Source organism: Sycon ciliatum, chromosome 13, assembly GCF_964019385.1.
Source record: "Sycon ciliatum chromosome 13, ocSycCili1.1, whole genome shotgun sequence".
Taxonomy (NCBI): domain Eukaryota; kingdom Metazoa; phylum Porifera; class Calcarea; order Leucosolenida; family Sycettidae; genus Sycon; species Sycon ciliatum.
This window is the reverse complement of record NC_088655.1, coordinates 20,993,795-20,999,374: the sequence shown is the minus strand read 5'-3', so window position 1 is coordinate 20,999,374 and position 5,580 is coordinate 20,993,795. Positions and strand designations below refer to the sequence as shown.

At 46.7% G+C, this 5,580-nt stretch overlaps 1 long non-coding RNA gene across 1 annotated transcript; it reads left to right on the top strand.

Moving 5' to 3' along the window:
- Nucleotides 1-1,584: 1,584 nt before the first annotated feature.
- Nucleotides 1,585-4,609, top strand: LOC135829969 (uncharacterized). Its single transcript, XR_010555958.1, has 3 exons — nucleotides 1,585-1,787; nucleotides 2,248-2,395; nucleotides 4,396-4,609. It is a non-coding gene; the product is annotated as an uncharacterized LOC135829969 (long non-coding RNA).
- Nucleotides 4,610-5,580: the final 971 nt, after the last annotated feature.

Genomic DNA, 5,580 nt, shown 5'->3' with positions numbered 1-5,580 from the left:
CACCCAACCTCCCCCCCCCCCCCCTCCACACCACCTAACGATGTGCGTAATGACTTGAGAGGCACCTCATACTCGGTCATAGAAAAGGTAGAGAGAAGAGTTCACCGAAAATTTCCCCTAGTGCACAGTAAAAAATAAATAAAAAAAGTACAGTGATTCACCAGAAAGGCTTTTTCTCTCTTTTGTCTTCATTGTTGTCATCATGTCGCTTTGATACCGACGCCCCTTTGTAGTGTTGCTGGAAAGCAGGCGAAGGCAGCAAGGCATGCAAAGCTGAGGCTGCGTTTACACGACAACGATTGAAAACGATTTGCGTTTACACGACAACGAAGTAGGACCTTAGGGCGCGCTCACACTGCGACCAAAACCAGCGTCCATGCGGCCATGCGGCCAAGTTGCATGGCAACGGCATGAACTTGACCAAAACGTCGCGGCCACGTTTCAAATCGTGACCGCGACCTCCGGAGGGGGGTGCCACGACTTGGCGGCAACATGATCGTAGACGTGAAGCGTATTTGTGTACAACCTGGCCTGAAGTATGTTCAATTTCTCAAATTCCGGTGTGTTGATTCATGAAAATCGGCGGTTGTCGATGTCACCTCGACATTTGCACATTTTTAAAATTTTGTAGTTGTGGTCCTGCACGCACGCACCGCCATATATGCATTCTTTGCCCTTTTTGGACGATGTCGATTTTGTTTTTGTTTTTGTAGTTGCTTCGTTGTGACCGGGTCAGTGACCAATTTATTTCTACAGTGTACTCGTTCAATACGATGGCAGCTTGGTCTGGCTTTTCGGTTTCGGAAATTATCTTTCTCTACTTTTCTGCGATGATGGAATGCCATACCTCAAGACATTTCAGTTACATATCATCGGAAAATACAGTTCTCATCTCGGCAACAGACGAAAGAAACCACTACCGGAATTTCCACTGCACTAGCACTTGCTCTGACCACGAGGTCAGGAAAGCGAAAGCGCTTGGATGTGAGCGGCAGTCCCTCAAGAGTACAAACCTACCTGATTGTATGAATTATTTTCGTCGACTTCAAGAATGATACGAGCCACGAGGCACTTCCTCCAACATGCAACATGCGAAAAATTACATCCAAAACGGGCCACAACTTTATTAGGAAACGCACGAACTCTTTTGGATACGAACTGCAATTCGTAAAGTTTGTGTGACAACTTCACGTCTACGCGTGTACGAGGCCTAGTGTGAGCACGACTGCCACGTTTCTGCGTTTTGCTGACGCATGGACGCGTGCTCATGGTCGCAGTGTGAGCGCGCCCTAAACGGAACGAAATCGTTGCGTTTACTACTATCGTTTACACGACAACGCCCGAAAACGATAACTAAACGGAACGAAATGGAAACGCACTTCACTTCAAAGTGTTTTGAAACGTTTTCAAAACGTTTTCGTTCTCGTGTAAACGGTGAAAACAGTGAACACGATTGGAAACAGAGCGCGGTCATGGAAACCATTCCGCGCGGGACTATATTTCGCGGGAAATGCCTGACCTTTGCGACCACCAGCACGTAGAATCTACCGTACCAACTCCAACTACAACGTGTTACTTCCCGCCCTTGCGCCAAGCCAGCACGTGCTAACTCCAGCCTGATAGCCCGTTTTCCGTTTTCGTGTAAACGGTTCAAAACGATTTGCCGTACTCGAGTAAAGGGTTTGAAAACGATTCGAGGCTAGCCCGTTTTCGTTCCGTTTCGTTTCGTCTCCGTGTAAACGCAGCCTGAGGTAGCGACGGCAGTTCGGCAGTCTGTCCGGGTGACGGTAAGTTCGTTCGGTGAATCAAGCACCCCGTTGGAGTATTGCGCTCTAGCATAGTTTGGCTTGGAACAGCGGTAAGCAGGAGCCGTTCTTCCTTCCCCGTTTCTCTACCTTCGGCTGTGGGTCGATGTGAAGCGATAGCACACTCCTAATGACTTCATTGAAAGATTATTTGGCGACACAACGATTGCCTTTCAAATCTACGTTCCGGTTGGCTTCGCCACATGGGGATAGTGATTGAATGAATTTTCATTTTGACCATCATTGTTACACCTTGACGTGGGTTCACCTGTGTTTGAGAATGTGTTGATCAACCCAAGGTAATGAATCGTGTGAATGCTTCATTTCCAAAGTTAGTTGCCGCTTTCCTAGGAGAGTAGATCGATGCTTTTTCCGTTTCTTTGTGGTTGTATTTTGATCGAATACACCACACCACCACTTGTATTTTGTTGTCGTGCACTAGCAACAGCTCAGTGAAGAGGATTTACGCGTGCAGACGACTCGTGCTAGTGCGTAGGGAACCACAGTTGCTGGCAGTCGCGTCCTGCAACAGAAAATTTGTCGGAATGCTAGTACCTGAGCAGCTGTCCAATCGGATGTCGAAGGACTAGGTGAGTTTTATTCGTGGCACTAACTGTCATCGCCCAACGGGTTGATCGCTGTGGATGTAATTCATTCAGTCGTTTGCGGCGACACAAATCGGTTTCTTACTTTTTTTTCATGTTTTCACAAAGCTCAGAAAAATGTTTCCATTGGATTCAGACGGTCCTTCATGTCTGAGGTATGTGGACACTTGTCAGTCCGTGGGTGTCACCCTCAAAGGCACGTTAGATCTAGTCCAGAAAGTTTGTTGAATGACGTCATACACTGTGTATGTATGTACACAGGAACACCTGATACACCTACTACAGGGTTTTGAGGAGGCGAAAACTCACATCACGTGGTGTGCTGTTCCTGTTGTGCCTTTCCAGCACATTTTTAGTGAGCAGCGGAGTAATAAGATTAGCACTCCCTGACAGAAAATCACTGTGATTATGCAACTCCCCAGTACGATCATGGCAGAAAGTCAGATTGCGCTCACGCTATCCTCCGTTCTACGTGCAGTAGTACACAACGTATCTGAAACACATGATGCGAGTTCTCGCAGTCGTAGATCCCATGTGCATCGAGGCACACTCTTGTGAGCTTGTTTTAGTCTTTATGGTACAAATAACTGCATGCTCTGTACATTCCTGGAGGCCACTATTTCTACATTCCGTATTTCCCGGAGTATATGCCAAACAGGAGCATAAGTCGCACCCAGATTTTATCCTAAATTACAGTCATCTACCCTATTTTAGCACCACATGTTCCGTGTACCTCTTTTTCTTCTTGTTATGGATTTGACATTGGTGATCAACAACTGCTTGTCCTCTGATGACTTCCCTTCATCTTATTATAGAGCGAAACAAGACTTATCAGGAATAATTAATTGCTGTTATGGAGTGGCTAGTGAACAGTTTGTGCTAATGGCTGCAAGCATCTTGCGGTCTCATCTAGGCACAAGTATAACTACAAACTATATTGATGAATGGACCAAGCGGGGTATGACGTCACCAAATTACCATCCTTTTTTGGATTTAGCCATTGCTTGGCCACTGTTCTGTTGTGTCGTTGGTCCAATATTGATGTTGAGCAGACCCCCCCCCCCCTCTCCCCCACACACACCCACACGCACCCATGCGCGCACACACGAATGCACACACACACACACACACACACACACACACACACACACACACACACACACACACACACACACACACACACACACACACACACACACATACACAGACATGCGTGTGCACACACACACATTCTCGCTCTGTCTTTTGTCTGACAATGGGCGTCAGTTGTACTTTGTAAGTAGTGGGTATTGAAGCACAAGTGCCACTGACTAGCCACTCTCTAAATCACCATGATTGGTCTATTTTGCTACCTGCGAGGGACTGAAGCACACATGCTGTTCTCTACTGTATGATTCAGAGAATAAAGCCACCCGAGTACCAGACCATACATGAGTATAGTCCCATGTGAAAGGTGCAGTCTAAGAAGCGTCGGCCCATGATATATCTCAACTGGGATCCAGTTTTTACTGAGTCCACTATGATCTCGAATGAATACGGAAAGTGGTGGCGTGGCCCTGCTGCTCAGCCGACCTTGGTGGTCTCGGCGTCTGCACAGGCGAAGCGCGCCAAGAAAAATAGAGAAGGACATAAGAGAGAGGGAAAAACAAGACGAGAGCAAGACATGTATACGGAAGTGCAGCGCCCAGTTTTGTCCTTTCCTGGTGTGAATGCACAGGCATTGGCTTGTAAATTGGAAAATTGGCTACAAGTACTAGCAAGATTCCTTGACTGTCTGTTTGTCTGTTTGTCTGTCTGTCTGTCTGGTTGACCGTCTGCCTGTCTGACTGATTGACTGACTGACTGACTGACTGACTCTGTGTTTGTTTCTGTGATTGTCTCTGTCCCTGTCTATGTCTACGTCTCAATCGTTTTCTGTCTCTCCGACTCTCGCTCTCTCCCTCTCCTACCGTACTCTCTTTCTGTGTCTGTCACTGTCTGCATAGGCATTGGTTAGTAAAGTGGACATTTGGCTACAAGTATTAGCAAGAGTCCCTAGCCAAAAGTAAGTAACTCTTCTCTCTTTCCTAAGGGTCAGCTGTTGACCGTGATGTCTGAAAATGTTCTGTCTGTCTGTCGGCCTGTTGTCTGCTTTTCTCTGTGCTTGCCTGACTGTTTGTCTGTCTGGCTGTCTGACTGATTGACTGACTGAATTTCTGTCTCTCCCTCTCCTGCTGTTTTTCTGTCTGTCTGTCTCTTACTCTCTCTCTCTCTCTCTCTCTCTCTCTCTCTCTCTCTCTCTCTCTCTCTCTCTCTCTCTCTCTCTCTCTCTCTCTCTCTCTCTCTCTCTCTCTCTCTCTCTCTCTCTCTCTCTCTCTCTCTCTCTCTCTCTCTCTCTCTCTCTCTTTCTCTCTCTCTCTCTCTCTCTCTCTCTCTCTCTCTCTCTCTCTCTCTCTCTCTCTCTCTCTCTTCTCTCTCTCTCTCTCTCTCTCTCTCTCTCTCTCTCTCTCTCTCTCTCTCTCTCTCTCTCTCCCTCTCTCTCTTTTTCTCTCTCTCGTTCTCTCTCTCTGTCTCTCTCTCTCTCTCTTGTTGTATCATCTGTATCATACCTGTCAAGATTGTCTGAAGGTATGGTCTGTGTTTTGGTTGATTTCACTCTTTAGTACTACTGACTGGCCTTTTGTACAATACCTATTGAAGTCTAGAGACATACTGTCTAGCCTTTCCCTAGTGCTCTTATTAATATAATCTCCAGCTGTCCAGCGGCTCTTCTCCCACCGTTCTCCATCTGCTGTACTCTTCTTCACACTCTATAAGTTTGTGTCTTCTTTACTATAAAATCAGTTCAGTGACTGACGAGTTCGAGATCAAAACATTTCTCTCTCTCTCTTTCTCTCTCTCTCTCTCTCTCTCTCTCTCTCTCTCTCTCTCTCTCTCTCTCTCTCTCTCTCTCTCTCTCTCTCTCTCTCTCTCTCTCCTCTCTCTCTCTCTCTCTCTCTCTCTTCCTGACAATGTTCTGTCTGTCTGCCTTTGGTCGGCTTGTCTCTCTGCTTTCCTGACTGTCTGTCTATCTGTCTGACTGATTGACTGAGTGACTGACTGACTCTGTGTCTGTTTCTGTGATTATCTCTGTGTCTGTCTATGTCTACGTTTCAATCGCTTTCTGTCTGTCTGACTCTCTCTCTCTCCCT